Source organism: Gopherus flavomarginatus, chromosome 5, assembly GCF_025201925.1.
Source record: "Gopherus flavomarginatus isolate rGopFla2 chromosome 5, rGopFla2.mat.asm, whole genome shotgun sequence".
NCBI lineage: Eukaryota > Metazoa > Chordata > Testudines > Testudinidae > Gopherus > Gopherus flavomarginatus.
The window spans coordinates 93,448,769-93,464,695 of NC_066621.1; the positions used below are offsets into that span (position 1 = coordinate 93,448,769).

Consider the following 15,927-nt stretch of genomic DNA (forward strand, 5'->3'; position numbering starts at 1 on the left):
GGACCAAAGGCCTATCTTCCAGAGTGCCCTGGAAAAAACAGCTCTGCTGTACCTCCTATAGTAATCTGCACTCAGCACGGGGGCAGCACTGCAGCCTATGTAGCTGTGACTGTTGTAAAAGGAGGAAAATAACATTTGCTGCAGGGCTGCTCCCCTCCCTGCTGTGTGCATGCAGGGGCAGAGAGATGCTGATGGCATTGAAGTGAATGGCAAAGCTCCCTTGGATATCAGACTGTCATGCGACCAGGCCAGGTTCTGTGCATCCCTATGCTGCTTCTCCCCTTTGCTAGAGTGAAGCAGGCACTGAAACACTATTAACTTACTTTGGGTGGGCTGCTGCCCCCTGTGTTCTTACCCCCCTCTTGCGAAGAGGAAGCGTGAATGGAGTGTTGTGTATTCAGGTGCAAGACAGCAAGGTGGCGCCACCACTGTGCACCTCCCACAGCTGCTTTGCAGGCAGCTGGTGGCCTTGGGCAGAGCCTCTGCAAGCGCTTGGCGTAGCACCTTATTGCTGAGAAAGGAGGAGGGCGGCGGCTGGGCCGAAAAGTGACGGTGAATCGTGCGGGGGGAGGAGTAGCGTGCACGTGGAGCGTGTTTACAAACATACCCCACACAGGCACAGCCCGCTGCAGACAAGGAGGCTGAAGGTGCCATGGAAGGCTAGGAAGTGCCTTGAGCAGCAGCAGCGGCAGCTTCCCCCATTGCAACTTGGGTACAATACAAGCACAGGTGCCAACTTTACCAGGAGGTGCTCAACCCCCAGCTCTGCCCCAGGCCAATCCCTTCCCCCAAGATCCCACCCTTTCCCTGCCTCCTCCTTGCCCCCACTCCACCCCCTCCCCCAAGCACGTGGCATCCTTGCTTCTCCCCCTCAGCCTCCTGAACAGTGCAATACAGCTGGTTGCAGCAGCTAGGAGATACAGGGATGGAGGGAGGGGGGAAAGCCCTGATCTGCGGGAGTGTGTGTGGAGGGGAGCTGATGGGGGGCTGCCGGCCCACTGTGGTTCCAAGCCCCCACGAGGGCAGGTTGTTCTTCAGAGAATCCTGCAAGCACTGCACAAAGCAGGTGGCCAAACAACGTTATAAGGGAGCATTGTGCAACTTTAAATTAGCATGTTCTCTAATAGAACAGCAACGTAACAACATTAACCAGGAGGATGTTAAGTGAAGCGTTACTGTACATCTAAGGTCCTACATAATGGTTAAGGATATTCTCTTGTGGAGGAAAATAAAACTGAACTTTAACAGGATGGTGGTTTTTAAAATGAAGATGCCGGTGGATAGTGAGAGGAATGTGGGAATTATCTACCACCAATCAGCACAGAAAAATGGTGCATAGGTTTATGTTTTAAAGAAATGACGGTCATAATAGAGAAAATAATAGATGGAAATTAGCACAATATTGCTATTTCCACGAAAGCATTTGGAAGCAGATTTTGATTTCTTCACACCATTAAATATTGCTGCTTTTAGGGATTTCTACAGCTGACCTAGCATTGCTGACATCTCATCTAGATCTGCAATTTTTCCCTCAACCTGGAGACACCTCAGTATTGTGCAGTTAAGAATTCCCCTTCATAGGATATTTTTGTACAACATTTCCTATAATATTTTGCATTTTTATTCAGTTTGTAAAATGAGTATCTTGCAAAAATATATGAAGCTAATTAAACATTTTCCTGTCAGAATCCAAGTTCTTCTTAAACAGAGACAACAGAAGAATCACATTGTAGTGCATTCCACAGAGGATGAAACATGTTTCAAGCTGCTATGTTTAGCTCTGCTTAACCAGTTGTATCATTTTATCAATCAAATTTGCTTTCTAAAGCTTGCTTTAAGTAGACACCTCCAGGCATAGTACATGGCTTATAATAAACAAGTGCTATTTGCATTTTTAATAGGCTAAAATAAATGTGTTTTAACAGGAAACTCTAAAAGCATTTTCAACTGGTTTTAAAATTATTCATCATTGCTGTTAATACCCTTTTAGAAGTTTGATTAATAAAATTTATTTCCCTATCCTCTTAGTCCTCCATACTGTGTAAATGGAATTGAAAGCTGCTTAGGAGCTTATGTGAAAGGAATGGGTGGTTCAGTCAGTCAGCATCCAAAAAACTACCCATGCAGTTGAGACCCTTGTTGCCAGTTTTAGTAGAAGCGCAAAACAACGAATAGGTCGTTGAGACTGGACTGTCCTATCGCTACTGGAGATGGGTCCATGCAAGTGAGGAGTGAGACACATTGATAGGGTATTATAAGGGAACCTGACACTGTTTGTTCCCGTGCTGTGGTTAAATACTTCATTTCTAGTGCTGTACCTCTGGTACCATTCAGGGATATTTGACCTGGAAAGGACTCTTAAAAACTGTACATGTATCCCTTTTTTTTGGAGGGGAGGGGGGAGAGGGAGGCTGCTATATTCTACACAGAGAGAACCTGCAATTTAAGTTATGTTCTGCCTTTTTAAAGAACACTTAAGAAATATCAGTATAGAGAAGCCTGTGAGTCTGTCACAGTGGTCATGAATTCCATGACTTTCCAGGACCTCTGTGACTTCCGCAGCCGGAGCAGTTGGTGCAGATGACCCCAGGGCCACCCAAGCAACTGGGGCACAGCTGCACCAGCCGCTGCCCAGGGAGCCCCAATGGCAGTGGATTCTGGGGGCTGCCAGAGCAGCAGCACCCCACACACAACTGGAGCAGTGGCAGCGCCCCAGGAGGCTAGCATCTTCCCCCACCAACTGGAGGAGCAGCAGCAGCAGTGCCTCAGGCTGGCACCTCCGCCCCCAGAGCAGTAGCAGTGTTCCAAGGGCCCCTCAAAGCAGCTAAGATTTTAGCCAGGGGTATTTATAGCACAAGTCATGGACAGGTCACTGGCCCGTGAATGTTTTGTTTATTGCCGGTGACCTGTCCATGACTAAAAGTACCCAAGATAAAATCTTAGTCTTACTCATAGATAGTGTTAGTTCTCTTAGATTAATTGGGAGTGGAAGATGTCAATGGTTAAGGTTCTGGTGAAAATAAATGGATGTTAACAAAAATAAACTAAAAAGGCAAATTCAACTGTATGCCTAAAAATAGTTTCCCCTTATAGTTGCTTAGTTTTCACTGTCTTGTGTCAGTATCAGTTCTCCATACACCATAATCTTCCAGGATCCATAGGACCTCAATTTTTAATATGAAAAACCAGTGGAAATGTATCTCCTCTACTCCCATACTACTGTCCCTTTTCCCTTTTTTTTTTTTTAAATGAGAGGCGGGAGGTGACTCAGCTTACGGGGCTTCCTTTATAAAGCCAATGTTTTCCCTTTTTGGAGGAAACTATTACATAAAAATATATTTGGTTTGCAATGGAAATTATTTCCTTGACTACTTTCGGATTGTGCATTCTGTAAATACATGTATCAGCCTTGTAGAGATCAGCACAGTTCAGAACTCTTTTATAACGTTTACTCGTTGTCCCATTGACTACAGTGAAGTTACTTATGTGAGAGTAGTTTGTTTGTTTTTTCAGGAATGGGCCTAGAATTTCTCAATTGAGCCAAAAAAAAAAATTGTGTGACAGTGGTTAAATATTTTCCTCAAAGAAGTACAGTCCAGTAATTTAGAACAGACTTCAGTAGTCCAAACAATTAGTTATAGCACACAAAATCTGGTTCCCACATCAAATATATGTAAAGAATGGTATGTGTTATACGTTACACTAGAAAGGAAATCTACCAGAGGCTCAGCTGTCTGATGGTATTCTGCTTCTAGCTGCTGCTTCTCTTGTGGTCCACACCCAGATTCCTTAGAAGGGTATTTGTGGTAATGGGCACGATGAGTTTATTCTAAGCAGCTTGGATTGTGTAGAGAACCCAGATATTTCTTTCCAAACTGTTACAGGTTTAGGATAGATCAGATTTTGAATCTAAACTACACACCTTTATAATGGACTGATTTTTTAAAAAAATAAAAACGTATCAGTCAGTTAATTATTGGACTAATGGAGTTGCCACCTGACTTAATTTTTCATGGTATAGTCCCAAGTTTTGACATGGCTTTTTCATGTTCTACAAATAGTACTTAAAGAATATTGGAAACTTTTTAGAGAGGTTGGGATGCAGCATAGTGGTGTAGTGCTATGTAGACTGTTTGATGCAAAATTAAACACTTGAAATTTGTTTGCTCTTGTGTCCATGTCACTTCTATAAACATTCAAGTACATAAAGGGTTATTACAAGGAGGAGGGAGAAAAATTGTTCTCAATTTCTGAGGATAGGACAGGAACCAATGGACTTAAATTTCAGCAAGGGTGGTTTAGATTGGGCATTAGGAAAACTTCCTAAGTGTCAGAGTCATTAATCACTGGAATAAATTGCCGTCGATTTTTAAGAGCAGGTTAGACAAACACCTGCCAGGGATGGCCTAGATAATACTTAGTCCTGCCATGTGTGCAGGAGACTGAACTAGATAACCTCTCAAGGTCCCTTCCAATCCTGTGATTATGGCCACTGGAGATCCTTGGGTCTACTGGCAGAGGGCCTCCCCACAGTGTAACTCATGTCAAGCTTGATGCACTCATTGTCCCAACACGCTATTGTCATAATACATACTTTACATAACTACTTTGAGATACCGTGTAAACTGGTGACATGCTGGTCCTGAAAATCATTGTGTGATGTATGTACAGGTTGCATACAAAGTTATAGATGAATGTGCCTTTCTTAAGACCATGAGTTTCAGTGTCTAGCAGAGTTATGAATTTAAGCTTCCAGGCTTGTCTTTTGAAGGCATTGTGCATGTTTCCTTTGAGGATGGGGTCTGAGAGATCAGATACAGAGTGATCGCTTTGTGAAACGTGTTCACCGGCAAGCGATAGGGTGTTGGTCTTTTATCATTTTTCTATGCGAGTTCATTCAAGAGTGTAATGCTTGTCTGGTTTCACCCACATAGATATTATTGGGGAATTGAGTGCACTGCATGAGGTACACCAAGTGTTGCGATAGGCATGTGCAGGACCCGTGGATCTTGAAAGGTGTGTTGGGGCAGAGGGGTAGTGATAATCATAGAAGTAGAGATGTGTCTATGTATGTTTCTGGGTTTTGCACCTCCAAAGAAGCTTGGTGGTAACAGCTGAAAGTGTCTAGGCACACACTGGAAAAATGGCATGATTACATAAATGTTGGAAATTTTCTTCCTCTCAGTTGGGTGCTATTTCTCAGTGAAGAGTTCAGATTAAAAAGGAATGGCACTAATAGGGTGCATATGAATAGAATTTGAGGAAAACACTAGTGTGAATAAACAGTTTGTATGTATGTCTATATGTATATAAACACAAAATATGTAATTCAACAAAACATTAAGATTGCAAAGTCTACTCCTAGGGGAAATATGCACACACTATTTTAAATTTTTGCAAAATTCTGCATATTTTATTTGTCAAAATAACACAATTATAATCACCCTGGTTTCAGTTATTTTGGTAATTTATTTAAATTACAATACAATGGATGGAGAATGGGAGGGTGAGCATTGGAGGAAATCCCCAACCCACCTTGTCTAATAGTAATGTAGCTAGGTTTGACCCTTTATTTCTAGTTATTAGTCAACAAATATATGCAGCTATATGCTCAGTGTTACATCATAGGCAATTAAAGAGCAAGTGAGGGCTGTGGAATCAAACTCATAATTTATGCTGGCTACTGACCATCTCCAACAAAGAGTTCATGCAGCACATTTTGATAGGTCTAATCACTAAAGCACCATAAACATAAGGCCATACTGTCCTTTACACCACTTTGTCAATTTAAAGGAGCCTTAAAACTTGTACATCTGTTTGAATTTCTCCCCAGGAGTATAAAAGAGAATGGGAACAATTCACTAAAACAAGCACTGCTACATTCTGCTCTGCCTGCAGGACAGAGCCTGTCCGTTGCCCACCTCCTCAGAAACACGCCAAAGCCCTATCCCTTTGTGCCGAGCGTGCTGCAGTAGTGAGCGCGAGAGGCACAGTGTGTCTCTCTCACACATATGAGTACCCAGTTCCCCCCCAACACACACACACACCTTCCTTGGCAGTGATTTAAATCTCCACTGGCTGCTCCAGGTGCCTGAACCAAGCTGCCTGAGCTGCCGAGGAGGGGTGCATGACTGCTCTTGCATCTTCCCTTTTCTTCCCTGTCAGAAGTCATTTTTATGCAGGGAAGCAAAGAAATCAGCAGGGGGCATGAATTCTGCGCATGCACAATGATGCACAGTTCCCCCAGAAGTAAAAGTCAAGCAGTCACTTCTCATCCAACCTGTTTCCTTCCTGCACAGATTGTTGCCCCAGTCTCTCCTCTCCTGTCTCCCTTGTCCCAGTCTCTTAGCTCAGTGAGTCCTAGTTCTCCCCTGCATCGCAGCTCCTCATTTGAATTTGGTGATTGTCCCCCTACCCATTTCCCTAATAAGCTCCCAGGTCCAACTTCTCCTTCTCATCCCCTTGTCTTCCAGTCCCAGTCTCCTTGTCTAGGCAGCCTTGGTTAGTTTCTCCTCCCCTTCCCATCCAGTCCCACAAATACCTTGTTCTAATCTACTCCCCTCTCCCCTGTTCATCTTTTGTCACCTTTTTTCCACCCTGTCTGGGTGGTAGTGTGGGGTCACTGAGATATTATACCCCACACTAGCACGCGCGCATGTGTGTGTATCTCTCTCTCTCTCACTCACACACACACACACTCTCACTCTCTCTCTCTCTCTCTCTCTCTCTCTCTTGAAGAGATAAATTAAATTATATCTTAGAAATGGGATGGTATTCCATATGTGAAAGTACTTATGTGGAAGAATCCAGCTATTTTGTACACTACATGATCATACCCTTGTTCTCACAGTCTTTGAGCTGAAGTGTAGATTTCTTCCATTTGAGTCTCTAAAGTAAATCAGAAGCCTGGGTGTTCCTGACAGCTTTGAGAATTTCAAAGAATTAGATTTCTTGAGAAAATGTCTTCTCCAGGTTTTGGATTTAGCTACTAAAGTAACTACATGAACAGATTTAGTATCTTTCTCCTGCTGCTATACCAGTCATTGTGGAACTTCATAATTAAACCAAACTGAGCTTCTATTTCAGCTCTCTTCTGCTGCTGTTGTCCAATACACATGGAATTTGTTAGAGAGTAGTTTTTTATTGCCTGGAAAGGAATTGGATGGCTGCTACAGGCTGGGTGAAATATTTTATATTGTCATGAACTTAATACTGTATCTGCTGAATAAATCACCTTACTGTTTTGTTTTGTTTTTTCCTGATTTTTGTGCTATAAGCTAGCTGCGCTGGCTAGAGCAGAATTAATATATTCTGTGCTTAATTTACCTTTTGGTTGCAGTTCTGTCCTGCTTTCCTGGTTACCCTGCGAACCTTATGTACTTTTTCTGCCACTTGCATTTTTAAACTTATTTTCTGCCTCTTCTGCTAAAGGTAATAGGAGTTTTTCTTATTATTACTTTTGTTGTTGGCTTCCGAGAGGACCAATATTTCTTTGTATGTTGACTGAGTTGGCAGATCTTTGCCTAAATGAACAGGATGGTGGTGACTATTGTGTTGAGTAAATTATGCACCAGTGTTGATCTTTTCAGCACCTGATTGTTCTAGTAAATCTCCTTTTTTAATGTGTGAATCCAACTGCTTATTCAGACCATAACTCTCTAAACAGTTGTGATGTTTTAAAAAATGTGCTGTTCTGAATTTGAATCTAACAAAATTTTCAAAATAATTATACTGTGCACTGCTTTTTTGTCCTGTGTTTAAAGTGTGGGTGATATATTTTCATCTCTTTTTTGGTTGTATTTTATTTATTGGGACAAAATGAATTCCTCTGATGTTAAACTTCAGTCTCTGTTGATAACTCAGGCATCTGTTGGAACAAACATTGGTTCATTCTTTGACAGAGCTGGTTGATATAAAAGCCGTTTCTATTCATGCTTTACCATGGCAGACTTGAGCATTGTTGTAAAAATACAGGTAGCCTTTTTTCTTGGAATATTAAATGTTATACCCATTTGCTTTTGAAACCGAAGATGCCATCAGTTTTAAAAGCTTTGTTCAGCACAGTGATCTGGTCTTCAAAAGATGCAAAATGCTCTTCACTGAGAATTACCTGTATGGATCTCCACTCCTGAGGGAACTGTATGCCCTGGTGTAGAGTTCTGAAACCATCTAGAAAGCAGTGACCTCTGGGGCATGCTCATGCTGTCTTACAGATCTGAACTTTGAGTACAATTCTGTAAGGGAAGGAAGCTTACATAATAAAACAAGACCCTTACCACCTGCAATTCTTTTCTTATTACAACAGATAGTGAATTTCAAAACTATTGCTTCAATCCAGTTCTCTGCATTGCTGTATTTCTTAGTTTGGGGTTGATGGAACTTTTATTTGCGCGCACGCGCGCACACACACACACACACACACACACACACACACACACACACACACACACACACACACACTCTCTCTCTCTCTCTCTTTGCTAATATGTTGGTTAAATCTACATACTTGCATGGTTTTTATCTGTTAGTTATGGTAGATCTTGATTTTAAAAGATCAAAATTTAGCATATAATGTGACCTGTAAGATATGTACTTTCACACCAAGTGCCTGAAATATCTATGAGGTGGGCCCTCTGAAGGCTGCTCTGTCTATACTGCTTTTGTCACTCAGGAGTTTCTTTAGTGGGACTGCATTGGCTGCTTCTCAAGGAGGTGACCTTAACAGTCGTGTTGACTGGAACTTGTTCCGTTTCCTCTACTCAAGGGATAGATAGTCTGTTCTCTTTATCCAGAACTGTATCAAACCACCGTGCTTAAAAAAAAGGCTAAAGTGCTGACACATGAATTAAGTCATCAGATTTAAATCCTTTAAAAAAGAACTCAAATTCAGAATTGAGACCACATTTTTAAAGATTTGGTGCCTCTGTTTCTGGCACTCGAGAGGACTCATGGATTTGTGCTATTCCTTGCCTATGGTTGAAAAGCATCCAATGGATGTTAGACCTGTGGTTTCTTTGTTTCAGGCTCTTCTGATGTGGCAGTTTACTTGGTGCCTGTCTTTGCCTTGTAGATGCTGATAGATGCATGTGCCATCTAATTTCTCCTGGGGAGTTTAGAAGATAAAAATCTCCTGCTCTGTTTTCTTCAGGTTAGCAGATTTTCTCCTGCATTTTGGGAGGGAGGGACTTGTACAGCCTGGAATGTCCTATTATTAGTTATTTCTCCTTTTGTCATAGGACATTGGTTTGTCTTCCACAGCCTTGGATCTGTGACCTTAGATTCAATCTCAGGTCCATCTGTGATGTGATGTGATGTGATTGGGCCTTTACCTGAGCTCTCTTGCAACAGTGAGTCTGCCTTCAAGAGTTAGAAAGGGCTTATTCACCCTCTCCTAACATCTCAGATATTGGATTATCCAGGCCAATCTGAAGAAATTTTGAGTCTTTCCCTCTGGAATTTTCTCTCACCTTGGAATCTACTGTGATACCAACCATGCTCTTACTGTTGACTCTTACACACCATAGCCCATGTGCAGTCAGCCCAAACACTCAAGTAGTATTTGACTAAGAGAATCATTAGATTCATTTAGATCACCCTTTTTAAAGCATTTGAGAGAGAGAATAACATTCTGCTCTCTTTGGGATGCATCTCCTCCATTTATCAGCCTAGACAATGACATTATAAAGACATATGAAGACAAGGAACACATTGAGGATGGAGATGATCGTTGGGTATCATGGAAGATGACCTTTTTCTTCTACCTGATCAGACAATGGGACTTCGGCTTCCACCTGTGTTTCTGGTAACTATGAATTATTTGCTTCTCTGGTAGAGGTCCTGGATATCATACTGTTGTCAGTGGGAATAAAAAGTCACCCCTTCTGTTCAACTTGCTGGAATTCAAGAAAAATTGGAAGAATGTTTTACTGATCATTTAAGGGTTATTGGTATCAATCAGGGCCTGTGGTTTATTTCAGTTTTGATCACTGTTTTGGGAAAAGAGCAAAAGATGTGGTCATCTATACCAAGTGTCAGAATAAGGATTTTGAATACACTCATTCTGTTCCAGAATCCTGTCTAGTCTTACACGTTTTTTTGACAGTGATAGTGTGTTAGTGGATGTCGTGAAGTAGTAGACAATAGATCTTTATTTTTTTAGTAAGGCTTTTGACACAGTCCCTCTTAAAATTCTCATTCACAAACTAGGAAAATGTGCTCTAGATAAAATTACTCTAAAGTGTGTGCGCCACTGGTTGAATAACCACACTCAGAGTAGTTATAATTGGTTTGCTCTCAAAGTAGAAGTCACATCTAGTGAGGTCCTGCAAGGGTCTGTCCTAAGTCTGGTGCTGTTCAATATTTATATTTATTATTAATGACCTGGATAATGGAGTGGTGAATATGCTTATAAAATCTGCAGATGATACCAAGCTGAGAGAGGTTGCAAGCACTTTGGAGAATAGGATTGAAATTTGAATGGATCTTGATAAATTGGAGAGTAGGTCTGAAATAAACATGATGAAATTAAGTAAAGATAAGTTTAAAGTATTACAGTTAGGAAGGAAAAATCAAATACACAACTATGAATGGGGACTATCAGGCTAAGCTATAGTATTCCAGAAGAATGTCTAGGGGTTATAGTAGATCGCAAATTGAATACGAGTCAACAATATGACGCAATTACGAAAAAGGCTAATGTCGTTCTTGGATGAATTAACAGACATTAGAGGTAATTGTTCTGCTCTACTCTGCACTGGTGAGGCCTCAGCTAAACTGATGTGTCCAGTTTTGGGCATCATACTTTAAGAAAAAAATGGACAAACTGGAGAAAATCCAGGGGAAAGCAACAAAAATGATAAAAGTTTTAAGAAGTGTTAAAAGTGGCAGTCTTTAATCATGTGAAAAGAAGACTGAATGGGGACCTGATTACAGTATTCAGATATGTTTTAAGGGCTCTTATAAAAAGGACATTAATCAATTGTTTTCCATGTCCATCAAGTTTAGGACAAGAAGTAATCATCTAAGGGTACGTGGCGGGTAGTGTTCAATGTCTCAGGGATCGATTTATCGTGTCTCGTCTAGACACGATAAATTAATCTCAGAATCGATGCTTGTACTCCACTTCAGCGGGAGGAGTAAGTGGAGTCGACGGGGGAGCCGCGGCGGTTGACTCACCGCCGTGAGGACGGCCAGGTAAGTTGAACTAAGATACTTCAACTTCAGCTATGCGAATAGCGTAGCTGAAGTTGCATATCTTCGACCCCCCCAACCCCGCTAGTGTAGCCCAGGCCTTAATCTACAGGATGGGAGATTAAGGTTAGATAATAGGAACATTTTTCTAAGTGTAAGATATTTGAGTACTGGAATAGTTTACTAAGGGGTTTGTGGAATCCTCATCGTTGGAGGTTTTTAAGAACAAGGTAGACAAACATTTGTCAGGGTTTGGTCTTGGTTTGCTTGGTACTGCATCAGCACAAGGGAGTGGACTTACTTGATGATTTCTTGAAGTCTCTTTCCGCCCTACATTTGTATGATTCTATATCAGAGAATCAAAGACTGGCAAGTCTGAGCACATAGATGTCCATAGCTCTCACTGACTTTGTTTACAGATGTAAGAATGCTCAGCACTTATGAAAATCAGACTTCAGGTGTCTCAAATTGGGCACCTGGGAAATTAGGAATACACAACTAGTGACCACCTGTGAAAATTTTGGTTTAAGGGACTTGGCCAGAATTATATAAGAACTCTTATGGCACAGATGGCTATCTGTTTTAACCACAAAACCATCCTTTGTATTTCTGCAGCCCCTGCCTCATTCACTATTCTCCTTCCAGCTTCCTAAACAAATGAGACAGAGGTCCTGCAGACAACAGCCTCCTTCACCACACAGTCCTGATTCATTCCTTGAACACTGTCGATTCAGTGCACTCATTGACTTGGGGGCGTTACAAAGTTAGGCTATCATGTAATTAAAGACTCTATTATAGTGCATATGCACAGGGGGTTGAATTAAAGTTGCATGGGTAGCCTACCTCTGCAACTTTAATGTTCTTTGAATTTAGGTTTTAAACGTAAGTTTAAAAAAAGGCAAAAACACAAATTATATTATATGTAGTTAATGACTAGGGATGTAAAATAGTGAACAGTTAGATGATTAACCAGTAAGCATTAGTCTTACTGGTTAACCGCCCTAACCGTAAACCCCAGCCCCGGGTTGGCCAAAGTGACTCCAGCCATGCTGGCCTGCCGTGGCAAACCCAGCTCCAGCCGCGAGAGCGGCTCCAACCCCAGCTGTGCCAGCCGGCCGGAGTGGCCCTAGTGGTCAACTGGCTAAATGATATAATTTAACTGGTTGACTTCTTAAAACAATATTTACATCCCGTTATGACCCTCCATCCAATCATGCATCATCAGAATTTTGAACGCAGATCTTTCAACATTGCAGCACACACACCTATTACTAGGAAAGGGCTTGTAAAGCATAGACTTATCAGTTATATATGCAGTTCACAGTGTGCGGTATACCTGGCACAAAGATTTAGTAGGTTCTTTCTGAGGTTCAGCATGGCGAAGTGACTAAGAATTGTGTCTCACCATATAGAGATCTAGATTATATTCCTAGTTTGTATTAACTCTCAGTGGGATCTGAGGCCTTGTTGAATAATTAAAGTTATAAAGAGCACAGAATTAACACCAGTCAGTAGAAGTAGTGAGTCTAGAGCTCATAATCTGCTGGTTCCCAGTCCTGTACATTTTCCTATAATTCAGAGGTTATTTTGGTCAGTGTTTGTCCCATGCCAAGGTACATTGTGTAGCATGCTGAAGCAAGATGTTGAATGTACAATATTAATATAATTTTGAGGAGTGTTGGCAGCAACCTTAATGATTTTGTTCACTGAGCAAATCACAAATGGGAAATAGTAATTTTTAGTAGCCTGGCCAAATCTGAGTAGGATGTCAGGGAGACAGGAACTCAGGCCCATCCCGCATCCAGGTTTCAAAGTACTACTGTAAACCATTGAGTCATCAGAGCTCTTTCTCGAAAAAGTGTATAATGAAAAGTATTAGGTAACCTTAATATCAGAGTTGTTGCTATTTTCTTTATAATAGGCACTGAATAACCAGGACTATAGCTCAGTTGATTTTCTCCACCCTCTTCCGTTGTGCCCTCTGGGAGTTATTCAGCCATTTCACCTGCATGCTTCATTTCTCATTTCCTGGTCTTTTTAAAATTGTCATCTTGATTTCTTGATCATTTCATAGTGGGATAAAACAAACAAGATTCACCGAGTCTAGCAGTGTTTTGTTTCTGAACCAAATGCTAGAGTTTTGTGGAAATGTATGTATTGTGTGATATTTGGTTGCTTTGTTACAGAAATTTGTGGTTTAAGTGGCTTAATTTCTTACTGCTGAGAGATGCTTATTTCAAAGAGTAGCTAATTGACCAGTAAGACGTGTATCATTCTCTTGTTTGTGAAATTGATCTTTATTATAGACAGCTTTGTAAAAACAAACAAAAAAAACAACCCAACCAACATTGTCATCAGAGTAGATGGAAAAATCCTTAAATGAAAATTATTTTCAGGGACCCAATCATGTGTCCCCAGGCAACTCCTGGGCCCTTGCCTGGCTGGGAAAGCCATAGGTGACTGGTTTATAAGAATAGTCCTGTGCTTCAGGATCTGATCCATTTTTCCCTGTCCAGTTCCAGTTCCTGCTTGACTTGGAGATTTGGGATGAATTCTCTTTCCTCTTCTCCTCCTCCTTCCCCTCCCCCCTGATCTTTTTAAAAAATAAACGGAACAAAACAAACATCATTGAGACATCTGCTGATATGGAACCTCAGATTACTGCAGAAAGTCAATAGTGATACATTTTTAACATAATGATGGGGATGACCTTCATTGCTAGACATAAATATGATTGTGGGCCATAATTTTTCCATAAGGAAAGGGAATACTGCTTATTACTAGGGGAACTGTTTCTTTCATAGATGGAGAGCAATTTTTAACAAAAGGCCAATGGCCTTCATTTAAGTTATTGTTATGATTTATTATTGTGTTGTTTTAGCATTTAGGAGTAGCTCTGTCAATTAATCACAGTTAATGCCTGCGATTAACTGAAAACAAAATTAATGCATTAATTTTTTTAACGTATTAGTCACATACCTCTGGGCAGGGAGGGAGGCATCAGCTATGGAGGGACCTGTCAGTGTCTGGTCAGGTGCAGTAACCCAGGCCACCACTGGAGGGCGAGAAGAGAAGAAGTGGTTCCTATCCGAGCCCTGGTAGAGAGGGAGGGATCCTGAGCCCGCCATGCCCCATTGACCCCGGCTGTTTCTCCCCTCCCCTCTTCCATGCTTCATTGACGTGGGCTGGCCCCTCGCTCCAGGGACACCCCTCCGTGCCATTCCCTATTGTCCTTGACTGGCTCCTCGCTCTGGGGACAGATCCCCCCCGCACTGGGCCCCATTGCTCCCGGCTGTCTCCTTTCTCTGGGGACCAACCCCCTCCCCCACGCTATGCTCCAGTGCCACTGGCCGACCCCTCACTCTGCGGACCACCCGCTGCACATGTGCCATGCCCCCAGCTGGCCCCTTTCTCCTGGGCTACCTCCACATACACCTCTCCCCTGTATGCTGTGCTCCAATGCTTTGCTGGGCGGGGACCTGGCGAGCTCAGCCTCCCTGCACCAGCTGCTCCTCCCTTGCTGCATGCGGAGTCCCTAGGTAAAATCCACCCTCCTTTGCAAACAAGGGCTGGCTCAGCTGAAGGGAACCTACCTAGCTCAGTGAAAGGAATTTAAAATGAGTTTAATTGCTCTGTTTAACAGTATGATTAAAAAAAGTAATCACAATTAATTGCAATTTTAATCACTTGACAGCCCTATTTAGGAACTCTTGTCAGGAACCAAGACCCATTGTACTGCCCCAAACAGCTTACAATCTAAGTATAAGACTAGAGAAAATAGATGGATACAGAAAGACGGGAGTATAAGGAAACAATGAGACAATATTGGTCACCCTGATAGTTACCTGTGTGCTGTGAATTTTGGGTGTGGTGGCATTCTAAAGTAAATCGCTTTTTGTTTTGGGATTTTAGTGTTCATCAAATAAAATTTTACAAATATCAGGTAAGTGTTTACATTCAAAAACTGGAAAAACATTTGGCTTTAACTATTTAAGCTGAAATTGACATGCTGGGTTTCTGTCTCAAGCTGAAGGGTTTTTTTGGAAAAGTTAATCCAAAACAGTCAGCATTTCCAAGTATGAGGAAGGGAAAGAGATGCTTTGCCCATTTAAAAAAAAGTTCTGATATTTTCTTTTAACAGCCCCAGTGCCCCGAGGCAGGATCTGGGGCTTGAAATTTGGTAGTGGTGGTAGCCTTCATATTAGAGATGTGCCTTTTGCCATCCCTGTGAAAATTTCCCCAAATTTGGCCAACTTATAGAACAGGGGTTCTCGAACTGGGGGTCGGGACCCCTGAGGGGGTCATGAGGTCATTACATGGGGGGGTCGTGAGCTGTCAACCTCCACTCCAAACCCTTCTTGCTTCCAGCATTTATAATGGTGGTAAATATATTAAAAAGTGTGTTTAATTCATCTGGGGGGGCACACTCAGAGGCTTGCGATGTGAAAAGGGTTGCCAGTAAAAAAGAAAAAAGTTTGAGACCCACTGGATCTTGGAAAAATTGCCATTCCCACATGCTCACTAGAGTAATCCTATTTTAGCAACTAGCCTCTCAGAAGATTCTGTCCTCACTGAGCATTCTTTAGCCTCTCTGTTTCTAGTGCTGATCAGACTACTTCTCCACCATCCTTGCAGATTGATTGAACTTACTCCTGTGTGTAAGTGTGTGCTTCCACCATCCTAATCACAGAGCTGGGACTGGAAGCCAGTGGAGTGGGAAGAGGCTGGGACTTGGAG

General features: G+C 42.0%; 1 protein-coding gene across 10 annotated transcripts in view; it reads left to right on the forward strand.

Annotated features, from left to right (window-relative positions):
* Positions 1-15,927, forward strand: part of SIPA1L1 (signal induced proliferation associated 1 like 1) — a 405,747-nt gene that overhangs the window by 210,885 nt on the left and 178,935 nt on the right. Inside the window, exon 4 of one of the 10 annotated variants that reach the window (XM_050953408.1) lies at positions 9,071-9,148. The exons of the other annotated variants lie outside the window; for them this stretch is intronic. The gene's annotated coding sequence lies outside the window, so the exon portion shown is untranslated. The remainder of the gene's footprint in view (positions 1-9,070; positions 9,149-15,927) is intronic. 10 annotated transcript variants of the gene reach the window in all.